General features: G+C 38.0%; 2 protein-coding genes across 2 annotated transcripts in view; one reads left to right on the top strand and one right to left on the bottom strand.

Annotated features, from left to right (window-relative positions):
- LOC134794881 (transient receptor potential protein) overlaps positions 1-8,271 on the bottom strand; it is a 64,343-nt gene extending 56,072 nt beyond the window's left edge. Inside the window, exon 1 of the mRNA XM_063766709.1 lies at positions 8,174-8,271. The gene's annotated coding sequence lies outside the window, so the exon portion shown is untranslated. The remainder of the gene's footprint in view (positions 1-8,173) is intronic.
- Positions 1-12,470, top strand: part of LOC134795220 (transient-receptor-potential-like protein) — a 395,634-nt gene that overhangs the window by 133,511 nt on the left and 249,653 nt on the right. The gene's annotated exons all lie outside the window — the stretch shown is intronic.

The raw sequence follows: 12,470 nt of genomic DNA on the forward strand, positions 1-12,470 counted from the left end.
ATTAGGTTCATAGGAAATGCTTTTTATTTATTAACAGCGTAGGATATCCTAGAAATTATATTTTTCTCATACATAGCGGAAATATCATCATTACATTCGTGATAATAAACTACGAAGCATCATGTTGCAAGCGCTTTTTCACACGTTTTCGGCCTTGGCTGGCAAAGAAGGCCTGAGCCGTAAGTCACAATGTCCACACCCCAACTACGCTTCTCAGTTTCACCCCAGCGGCGAACTTTGAGTATATAGGTCTTTTTCATTGGTTTTTAAAGTCAAATTCGTGGTGAGGAAGGAAAAGGATTGCCAAACCAGTCGCATATCGCTTTAAGGCCTCGTTACTTATTGCAACCGTCTATACAACAACTAGGCCAGTAATCCCTAATTTAACTGGCCCGGCAACTGTTAGCAAAGTTAACGTAATAAGACTACCGGTGTAATGTAAATAATTAAAACAAATTTTGCTACCTTTTGATTGAAAGCATCACATGTTGTATTGGTTTGGTCACACATATAAGTAGGCAAGTAATTTTAGTGTAGTGTATCGATCTATTTATTCTACATTACCTATGAACAAAGTTTTGGAATAAAGGGATTTATTGTGTGCTTTTATACTTAATAGGAACGGTAAATCGTAGACGATAACCGTCTCGGACCTTTGTCAGGATATTCCAAATTTCGTATGACAACCCTACATTATTATGTTTACATTTGTTTGCTATGGTCGCCACACGAGTGCGAGCTCTCTTGCAATGCATCCACTTAGGTTTGCCAGTATACCGATCGATAATGCCGCTCCTTACGCAAATCTAGTGGCGAACTATAACTTAATCGGTCGAAGCGTAACTCGATTAAGTAGTCGTCCCTATTCTGACCTCTATTATCATAACGACTATTGACAGTAATGTCAGTTGGTACCATAGAGAAGTATAGTACGAATAGAGTGCTCACTCCATACATCAGTTTTGATACCAAAACGACTATTATTTTCGCAGTCGACATCTAGCACCGAGTAGCGGAATTATCAGTACCGCTACTTGATACTACAATTCTCTAGTGTCGCGATCGACTCACGAAAATTGTATAGAACAACAATTTATAACGAATATTAAAAGCAGAAGGAGTTGAAAATAGAGTTCCGGTTAATCCGGTTATAATATTAGCTGAAAATTGTTGAGCATTAGACTTTTCGGTCGCCGGAACATCTATTGTCAAGTAGCAGTATACTGATAATTCCGCTGCTCAATGCTAGATGTCGACTACGAAAATAATAGTCGTTTGGTACTAAAACTGATGTATGGAGTGAGCACTATGTATTTTTTTCTCTGTGGTTGGTACCTAACTGTTAAATTGAGTTTTTGAATTAAATGTAAATAAATAAAAATTTGGGCATAGGGAGCAATCTTACACAGATCGAACTAGCCCCAAAATCTGCAAAGCTTGTACTATGGGTATTGGATGATGATTATTGATAAAAATTACCCTATAACCTTCCTCGGGTCTCAGACTATCTCTTTGCTAAATTTCATTTAAATCGGTTCAGCGGTTTAAACGTGAAGAGGTAACAGACGGACAGACAGACATACTACTTTCACATGTATAACATTATATATAGGTATAGTGATCAATGCTTAGTATAATACTATGTCCTTCGAGCAACACGGAAGGGAGTCGCCATTCGCACTATTTCCCCTCTGCCTAGGTACAAGATCAACTGTGCATGCACATAACTAGACTAGCGCGGTGCGTGTTGTAGCTCATCCGTACACAATAAAGAGATCGAGGTGTGCAAGATTTGTCTTTGACGTGTGTAATTTTTTATGTATTTGTGTCATCATTACAGATTGGATTTTGTATGTAGTGAGTGAGAAGTGCGACTGTGTGCACGTTTCCGCCCACAAAAATTGGCAGAATGATTTGTACGGTAAGATATCCCTTGGGCTCCTCCCTTCCGAAGTGTCGGAAACCGGTGTTGCTCGAAGACTATGTCCAATGGTTTAAAAATGATAACTATCCGTCAATCAATCATTAAGTCGACTAAATGGTTGAATACAAATCGTTTTTCAACATTCGAGATCTAAATCTCGATCAGTCTAACACCATATATCACTACAACGATCCGCGGCCTATAAATATCCTGTTAAATCTTCTTAAAGTACCGTAATTTTCCAATCGAATGTAGGTCTTATTGTCTTCTCATTAAGGTTTAAAAGGCTACAGTATGTTTTTTCGATTCGAAGAGCTATATAGCAATGTAAACAAATTAGTCGTAACGTCTGGATCAAAGATGTTTTAGTGCCGATTTTATAGAACGAGACGGGAATAGGTGTGACGTGTCACTGAGTCACTTCGCACTTCGCATCCTTCTGAACTTCTTAAGGGGAAGTTCCGTGGAGTCTCGTAAGAAATGTCCCTAATGTGAATCTGAAGTTAGTTTAGAAGGCAATTAGTTTACGAAGTCAAAGTGGCCGCCTTTTCCTATGTTAGTGTTGCTTTGTGTGTCAAAGTGTATGTGCGTATGTTAAGGTTATTTATACAAGGCAATATGTAGGTATACAAACCCTAAAACTGGCGGGAACCCGTACAATACCCGCACGTACCCGTATGGCTGACTTACTTAACACTCACATGATTGATATTTTCAGTGACCTCTATTATTATGTGAAAATAAGGGTGACAGCTCGCAACTGCAGTTGCATGAATCATGTGAGTGGATACAGCAACGAATTAAACAAAGAAAAAAAAGAAAAAAGACATAATAAGCACAATGAGGTTGAAATCTAATAGGGTTTATTTATTAAAGAACTCTACATTTATACTGCACTATTTATAGTTTTTTTATTAGTATTAAACTACTGGAAAAAAAATCTCACCTTTTACTTATCAGTGGTAACTACCGGGTAAAATAATGGGGGAATGAGTTGGTGGTAACCACTGGGAATTATATTTTCCAGTAGTTACCACTGGTAAAATGTGGGAAATAAAATCTCAGTAGTTACCACTGGTAACAACTTGGTGGTAACTAATGGGAATAATCCTTCAATACATTTGCTACTTGCCACTTGGCGTTTTGTGGCAAATATATGAACTCACTGAACATTAATAGTCAATGTGTAAAGTAGTAAATAGTCTCCGTATTGTCTTTATCGAATTAATTAACGATGTGACACAATTCTGTCTATTCAAGTTCAAGTTTATTTATTTTATTCAATCAGCTACTAACAGCTATACTTTACTTGCTAATTGGCACTATATTGCTGGTACCTATGGTTACCAGTATAATTTGACAATGGGCTAATGGTTTAACCGGGTTTAGTGGCGCTTAGTGTACAATTATGATGGTCATTCGTGTCATTTTTAGCTTGGCCAATATTTTAGTCTAGCCTACACACTTATTTATCAGATTGACTGCATCATATCTTAAATGTCTTTCTAACACCTTCACGTAAAAATTTATAAAAAAGACATTTCAAAGGTCCACTGCATCTGACATGCTACATCTAAAGACCGCTCTTATTGCGCAGACATAACGCGTTTTCCTATCGGCTTTTGCCGAATGCGCGTCGATATATCTGGGGAGACCTTGAGAAAACCCATCAGGAAAATAAGCTATTGAAAAATAAATATAAAGGAAGCATGTCAATGGAAGCTATTGAGAAAAAATAAAGTGATAAAAATTGCGAATGACAGAAATGGCAACCTGGAAAAAACGATTTCCGGCAAATAAAATAAGTAATATCACGTGTCTATGAAAGCCGCAGCCGTGTTGCATTCGCAATGGCGTGAATTGGCCTTAATATGTCAGATGTTAGAAAACATGGCGCCAAGGAAACTACTTAAATCTTTACATTAAGTAAACTTCCAATATGATGCAACTGAATATAGGGAACTTACAGACGCTATCCGAGACTGTTTGTTTATTTAGCACTAATCTTCCGGAACGGTATATATGGGTTTTTACGTTACACATCAAAGTCAAACCAAAATGACGTAAGTTATATGTATTAATAAGCAAATATGTCGTTTTAGAATAGAATCGTTTAGTTATTGGGCTTATAAAATTACATATCCAGAGCACAATTCAGATGTAATAACTCGTTAAGGTTTTGAAAGGGTATTGATACGACGATTGGCGCACATCTCACGCGCTTTCACATCATTTCGCATGCACCAATCAGCGCGAGCGATCTTCAAGGTCGTCAAAATGAGATCAAACCCGTAACAAGTTATTGAATCTGAATTGGGCACCCAGTCGCACGTAAATCGTCGGCCGCTAACGTAAACAAACATAAAATAATATGTTAACGTGGGCGCTTTTATAATATTTGATTATATGAAAACATACAAAACGGAGGTCAGAATGCTTTTTCGTAGCCACGTATTTTGTACAATCGTAATAGTAAATTAAGATACGAGTGCGAAAAATAGGAAATTCGCAAAGAGTGGCGTTAAATTAAATCATGACCGAAGGGAATGTGTTTAATCGACACGAGTTGAGAATTACCTATTCGCACCTGTATCGTACAACGGTTTACAGTACATATGTCCCTTTAAATTTTCGGAATATTCACGTAATGTGCCAATCATCGCACTAGGGCGGTAAAGTAGCACCATATGTACAGTCACCTGCAATAATAAGATAGGTACTCTTCGAAGGCCGCAAAAATATGTGACACGCTCTTATGGCTCTACAAATAAGATCGTGTCAGATATTTTTGCCGCCTTCGTTGTGTAACAGATTGTTGCAGGTGACTGTATTACCTACTGTAAAATGTATTACTATAGATGGTCAAGCAAATCTTGTCAGTAGAAAAAGGCGCGAAATTCAAATTTTCTATGAGACGATATCCCTTCACGCCTACATTTTTCAAATTTGCCGCCTTTTTCTACTGACAAGATCTGCTTGACCAACTATACATCATCATATTTCTGACGAAACTAGAATGTAAAGTAGGTACCTAATAGAGTATGGCTGAAAAAAACCCTGTCCTTTAAAAAATATTTGTTATTATGCTGACTCAAAAAAAGATAGCTCAGAGTTGCCCGATAAGTACAGTCACCAGTAATAATATGTGACACAACGAAGGCCGCGAAAATATCTGACATGATCTTATTTGTAGAGCCATAAGCCAGTGTCACATATTTTTGCGGTCTTCGAAGAGTAACATATTATTGCAGGTGACTGTACCTAGACGATAATAATATCAGCAACGGAATATTCTTAGGTATACCTATAAAGAAAGTTAAAAGAATAAGATAAGTTATCGGATATCAATTTAATAGGAAGTTAAAAAAACTTTCATTTTGGAAACGGACAAGTTCGTCCCCCATACAAAAAAGCATGAAAAGTGTCAGAAATTTTTCAATGTGGAAATTTCGCAATTTTGGGAACATTTCGACGGCCAATCATTAAAAGTTTTGATTGGAATAATATGACATAATTATGGTTTGACATAACGCAACATCTTGCACGGCATTACTATATTTGACGTTGTCAACATGCCTGCAGTAGGTACAGTCACCTGCAATAATATGTTACACAACGAAGACCGCAAAAATATCTGACACGATCTTATTTGTAGAGCCATAAGAGCCTGTCACATATTTTTGCGGCCTTCGAAGAGTACCTACCTTATTATTGCAGGTGACTATACAGTTGAATCGCTCACGGCATAATTCCCGTCGGCCATTTTTATTTAGGTTTCTATAGTTATTCCAGTTCGTCGAATAATATATATAGGCAAGGCATAAAGGCATACCACACATGGGCAGAAATTTTCAGGAATTTAGCACCGACGTATATGGCGTATTAAACACTTTCGTCTTAAAGTGTTGTAAGAAGAATGTTATTGACGATGTACCTTACTTGCATAAAGCCGGTCAAACAAGTTTGTCAGTAGAAATTCAAATTTTCCCGACGATAACCTTTCCCCCTACATTTTTTTGACGGAAATGGCTTGACAGGGTATATATGGAACCTTAGCTGACATTTTCTGAATATTAAATTAAAAGGAAGTACGTATTCTTGACCTCGTTTCACTTAATGGCAAGCGATGATGGCGTTTACTCAATATTTTGTCTTCTGGCGTTGGCTTTTAAGGAAGCTATCATACTTATGCATAGCTAAATGAATTATTTAAGGAATTATCCGCTTTTACCATCAAGCGGACCGCACGCTTGTTTGCAAATACCACAACAGTGTTTTTTAATCATTATATTACGCGAACCCTGAGTTATAAAAAAATATTGCCTGCCTCCTTCAATATGAGATTTTTTTTCGAGATCTTTTTTCTCCATAGATTGCGAGATTCGGAGACGTCCAGGAGGTCGCGACCCGCATGTTAAAACATATTTATTACACAAGAAGAAATAGAGGTAATGACGATTATTTGACAGACAATCATACATTACAACGCACAAAATATAACTAGATTAGCCGTGAAGTCGTTGTATGTAATGTACGAGTAAATATTCTACTGTTTTGAAATAATGAGTCCTTTCTCTGATCAGATGTGTTTTTATCTACCGATTTTTTGACATTTAAAGGTGCATGATACGCTTAATTTGAGGAATCCCTCTAGATTGCCATCTTAACGTTAATAAGCCCATCGAAATTCAAATTATTAAATTGTACAACGGGACTTAATCGCGAATTTAAGTTTGAAGATTTACCTCCGACGTTTACAATTTAATAATGTGTAAAAATTGTAAAAGTTTAAATCAGTGTACTGTTCAAATGTTTTTGAAATTCTTCATAATTATCTAATTAACTCCTGCTCCAGTTTACTTTTGTTCAAATTCCTTGAGTAGGTACCTACCAGTTTGTAGCGTTTGATGCAGTAATAGAAGCAGACGTTGAGCCACCAAAGTTAGTTGAGTTTAATTAATTGCTACTTCCTGACTGTTTGGAAGTGACTGTTCTGAAACAGGTTTATTGTGTGGGTGTTGGTAGTTAACAATAGGCTAGTTGGCTTTTGGTAATTTAATTGTATTGCAGAAATCACGAAAGACGATTATGGAACATGAAAAAAAAGGTTATTTTTTTACGCTGGCAACAAACAAAAACTCTTATAAAAGTATTATCAATTTGATCATCGGCCGCTCCACACTCATGCGTGAATCGCGGCGCGAAGCCGCGAACGCGAGTGTGGAGTCGATTTTCGCAGACAGCGAAATAGACTCCACACTCGCGTTCGCGGCTTCGCTCGCATGAAAGAAATATAGAATAATTTATTTACTTACAATATATATATATATATATATATACAGTGGTACTACTATACGAAATTATTAACTAGCTTAAATCTAAAATAGGTCCCTGAGGCATTGTACCAAGGATGCTGGCGGCATTTCCTCGCTGTATCGCAATGCTGATACGTTGTGCGAGGTAGCCGCCAGCTCTTCGGTCACCAGTTACGTCAACCAGACGCTTCGCGATTTCTGCGAACAACTTATGCGCGCTGGGACCCCATGGACCTAGAGTTTCAACTCCAAATGGTAAAAAATGGTACTCTCTACCGAGGCTTAAGAAATAGGTACATACGAAGCATTTTTGCCCAAGTTGAAACGGAGACTTTTGCTAACGCTTCGGTGAATTAACTTTTCCGTTCCAGAATATTAAAAAAATATATAGGTAAAAGTGCTCTTCCAATCTTGATATGAATTAAGCACCGTCAAAAACAAGATAGGGACCATTGTAAACTTTTGGGAATAAAGACACAACTTTCGTATTTTTGCATGCGTAGGACTCAAATACCAACGTGTGAAAATATGTATTTAATTAGGAAGCCAATTTTCGGTTGGCCCATTCATTCTTTGGCTTAAAATTATAAGCGTGGTGAACCAAAAATCATAATCTTTTAATAATATATGCTCGATTTCAGGGGCATTCCAGAAAAGTTTCGGGTACTTGACGATATTTTTTCAACAGTTCTGATAAAGCTAAGAAGCCGATATTTGTCAGAGTAACGTTTGATAAGTTAGTTCTAAATCCAACAGTAGGTATATACCTAATACAGATTTCTGTAGGTTATTAAGGTAGCAGCCACACGCGTCACGTCTCCTACAAAGTAAACCCTTTTATGGAATGCCCCTTCAGTATTTAATACCTAAGTGCCGTTCGTTATCGATACTCGAGGAAAGTCCCGAAACTTATTAAAAATACAAATTGACTTACCGTATTCACCTGGAATCACAGTGGCTGAACATTATTTTAACCGGCACCGTTTAGCGGACTCGCCAGTCCAGCGGGACACTGGACAATATTGTAAGTGTGTCCATGTTAATCGAATTTCATCGATGGGCTGGCCGCGGTTTGCACAGCGGTTATCGATGGCCCCATTTTGCGGGAATGGGCGGAACCAAGTACCCGGGTACATAGTTAATATACTTTTCTCCTCGTCACAATTGCAAAATTTTGTTGTTAAGGAATAAGAGCGCAAGAATAAGATACGGACTATTATATAGGATAGGAATTATCCTATCCTATATAATGGTCCGTATCTTATTCTTGCGATCTTATTCACTGTAATAAGTGTTCCAAGATTTTTATTTCCATTCCGTTACTATTTTTCATATGATGGTATAACTGGACTTTTAATGATGGTAACGTAATGGAAACAGGGAAATATGTATGGACATTTTGAGACACTTTTTTTCTCCTATTTGGATCGAACAAGCTCGTGATTCGTGTAGAAATAATTTTAAATTTCCCAAAATTAAAAATTAAATGTAGTGTGTAAACTGTAAATAAATAACTAATGGATGAATGAATAAATGAATGAAATTAATTTATTGCAGACGAGATTAAAATTAATTACAAAACCAATGAAACTATTTTCATGACTGATAAACACTTTGGGCAAACCTCTACGTTATTTTCAGCTGTAATTTCTCGGCGATGTCTCCATCTCTGTTTTTCGTAATAGAGCATAAGGATAGAAAAGACGATTTTTGAGTTGCTTATGGTAGCCCTCAAGTGCACTATATACATGGTGGCTAATGGCTAATGGTGGAAAGTGGATTTTCACCATTAGCCAGCATGTATATCTTTTCTTCTCTTTCCATCCTGTTACCCCCTGCTAGGGTGTAGGGCTCGAATCTTTTTCTTCCACTGACTCCGGTCCTGGGCAGCTTGGGTAGCCTCCTCCCACCCCATCCCCAACACAACCAGCTCTTGCTCCACAGAACGGCGCCAAGTAGATTTAGGGCGACCTTGTTTCCGTTTGCCGGGCATATATCCAGCAATGAGTTCATAAGTTTAAAAAATCCCTCTTCAACTAATCTATCGATAACTTTCAACTCCCTACGCTTCAAGCCACGCTAATGTCATTAAAGTAAGCCCGCTCGCCAATACGTCTAATTTGTGAGCGTATATATCCACACGCATAAAGAAATTAATACATTAGCGAATGAATACCCTTTGATTATGGGAATAGCGGTATTGTGGCGAAAATAAATAACAATGGGTTGACGTTGTTGCTGACATATTAGTATGATAAATAAATAAGTGATTTACGTCATCTTTCTTTATAAGAAACGCTAAAAATTTAATCTGTTTTTCTTTGTCTTTTTTTATTGGTTCACCTATCCTGTACATAATTGGGCGTTTTCAGAAATAAATATTGAAAACCTTGGGTTCATTCTACTCAGAATCGATAGCATTCTGCATCCCACCAAATGTCCATTCCATTACGTCACGTTTTAGTATGAAAAATTTTTTCACTTGTATGTGCGTGACGCAGTGGAATGTACAATTTTCATACAATTTTTTGGGACATTTCATTTTATCATCAGAATTGAATATGCTAGTGATTCTGAGTTGAAATAACCCAAAAACACCGGGATCTGTGAGAATCGGGTTTTCGATATTTATTTCTGAAAACGCCCAATTATTTAAAACAAGAGGGAATATGGTAACAAAACAGTGAGCTTCATCTGTTGTTCAGTTGTCATTTCTCATCAGTCTCATCACAGATGTGGTTGTGTTAATGTGTAGCTAATTAAATAAATAAGTTTTTGGAAAAAATAGTGACAGTACTTTTCTTTCCACGGGCAATTCTAACAACAGCAAACACAACTCGTTTACGTTGTTTTATCACAGAGTTCCCATGGCCACCTCCTGTCTCCATCATCAGATCATCCCCATGTCATCATAATATTGCACTGTCATCCGAATTACATATGTAGGGGAGGGGGGCCCAAAGCGAGCACCTTAAGAGGAACTGCGAAAAAAGTATGAAGAAAATATCAGTAACACTTAACTTTGAATGCTGTTTAAAGCTGAATTTATCGTAGTTTAATTATACATACTTCAATATACTGCAAAGTTTAGGAAAACTAATAAAAATAACGAATTACGAAAACTTTACTTTTGCTCGCTTTGCCCGAGGCGGGGCCTAAAGCGAGCACAGGTTTTGGGCAAAGCGAGCACAAAGGGGGCAAAATGAGCACACTTAATTCATGCAATACCCATACAATATTTATTTGGAGATAAGGACAGAAACTACGTCGATCCCATCAATAAAACTTTAATGATTTGATATAGACTTTAATCAGAGTCAAAACGTAAGAAATTTAACAATAAATGGCACGTCTTACCAAACATACAACATAGGTACTTTAAATTGTCACAGCCTTGACAAAAATTCTTCTTCTTCTTAAAAACATAAACTTTTCATCAAACAAACATTTGTTTTATCTTATATCTCTTGACATGAGTCACAGTAAAATGATTCAATACCAATATAAGTTGTGCAGTTTTCAAGTGCCTACAACTTGCAGTATGTGGACACATGCTCACTTTGCCCTGCCCGCTTTGCCGTTTCGACCAAACCCACATTGTACTCAAACCTAACGTTCAAATATTTCGCGCACATTCATGAATATTTTACCTAAACAAAAAGCTAAATAACTGTCAATCCATACTACAATTACTTAACGTTTTTCAACAACGATCTCACAAATCCACAAAACACTCGATACATAACTTGTATTTTTCATATCTGAACTTATCAAATCGTAATTTTGGTCACTATGACGCGCACGGTCATTATAGTTGACCCAAACCAAACGGACGACCGGGGTCGTAAAACTTCTCATTCACGCTCGCATGGTTGAAGGTAGGGTGAGAGAGATAGAGATATGATCCCAGTCGTCCGTTTGGTTTGGGTCTACTATAACAGTGGCGGTGGCCAATTGTGGCAGACAGAGCATAGCGGGGCGGATCTCTCCACGCAGTCACACCGCTATTGCTGTTATATTTTCAAGGTGAGCACCAGTGCTCGCTTTGAGCAGTATGCTCGCTTTGGGCCCCCCTCGCCTATGCAAAATTTCAGCTCAATCGGAAGTCGAGAAGATTTGACCCTCACTAGCTTAAGGATGACTCACGTTAGACCGGGCCGTGTCCGGGCAGGAGCTTCCGGAGCTTACTTTTCTATGACATGACAGGAGATCAAGTGATGCTTTCCATAGAAAACTATGCGCCGGAAGCTGCGGCCCGGACACGGCCCGGTCTAACGTGAGTCATTCTTAACACGGCAAGTTAAATAAAAGCTTGTAAAAAGCCTAATTTGCGGGTTGCAGATATAGTTAAAAGTTGACAATGAACAGTAACCCACGTGGCATTGTTACATCTGGTTAGAACCGGTAATGCAATATGACGGCCGGGGCCTTAACCGTGTCTCTATTTTCTACAACATTGACATTACCACTACATTTCCAAGGGGTTCTCAAACTTTGGACTGACATTTCCTAACAAAGATTTTGATACAAGTGTTTGCGATAAGTATGCTTAATCAAAAATAATGGAATTGCAGTTAGAAAGTATGTACCTTTCACTTTTTAGGGTTCCGTACCCAAAGGGTAAAACGGGACCCTATTACTAAGACTCCGCTGTCCGTCCGTCCGTCCGTCCGTCTGTCTGTCTGTCACCAGGCTGTATCTCACGAACCGTGATAGCTAGACAGTTGAAATTTTCACAGATGATGTATTTCTGTTGCCGCTATAACAACAAATACTAAAAACAGAATAAAATAAAGATTTAAGTGGGGCTCCCATACAACAAACGTGATTTTTGACCGAAGTTAAGCAACGTCGGGCGGGGTCAGTACTTGGATGGGTGACCGTTTTTTTTTTGCCGTTTTTTGCATTATGGTACGGAACCCTTCGTGCGCGAGTCCGACTCGCACTTGCCCGGTTTTTTTATTTAGAATGTGTAATAAAAACACCTGTCCATATTTTTCCTGCTGCTATTAATTCTGATATCGGTTCAATCTCAATCGAGTACTAACTTAATAAATTTCGCTACAAGCCAGAAGTTATATTATTTACAATCAATAGTCCGTCGTCAATCGTCCTGATTTAATTGCCTGCTTTGATGGTGCCCGAGCCTCCCGACTGCCCAATGGTCCCCTACCTCCCCTACTTCTTTCAACCCTGGGCAGAAATATTTAAGTACATATTTACTACCTGCT

Source organism: Cydia splendana, chromosome 11 (genome assembly GCF_910591565.1).
Source record: "Cydia splendana chromosome 11, ilCydSple1.2, whole genome shotgun sequence".
NCBI classification, from domain to species: Eukaryota; Metazoa; Arthropoda; class Insecta; order Lepidoptera; family Tortricidae; genus Cydia; species Cydia splendana.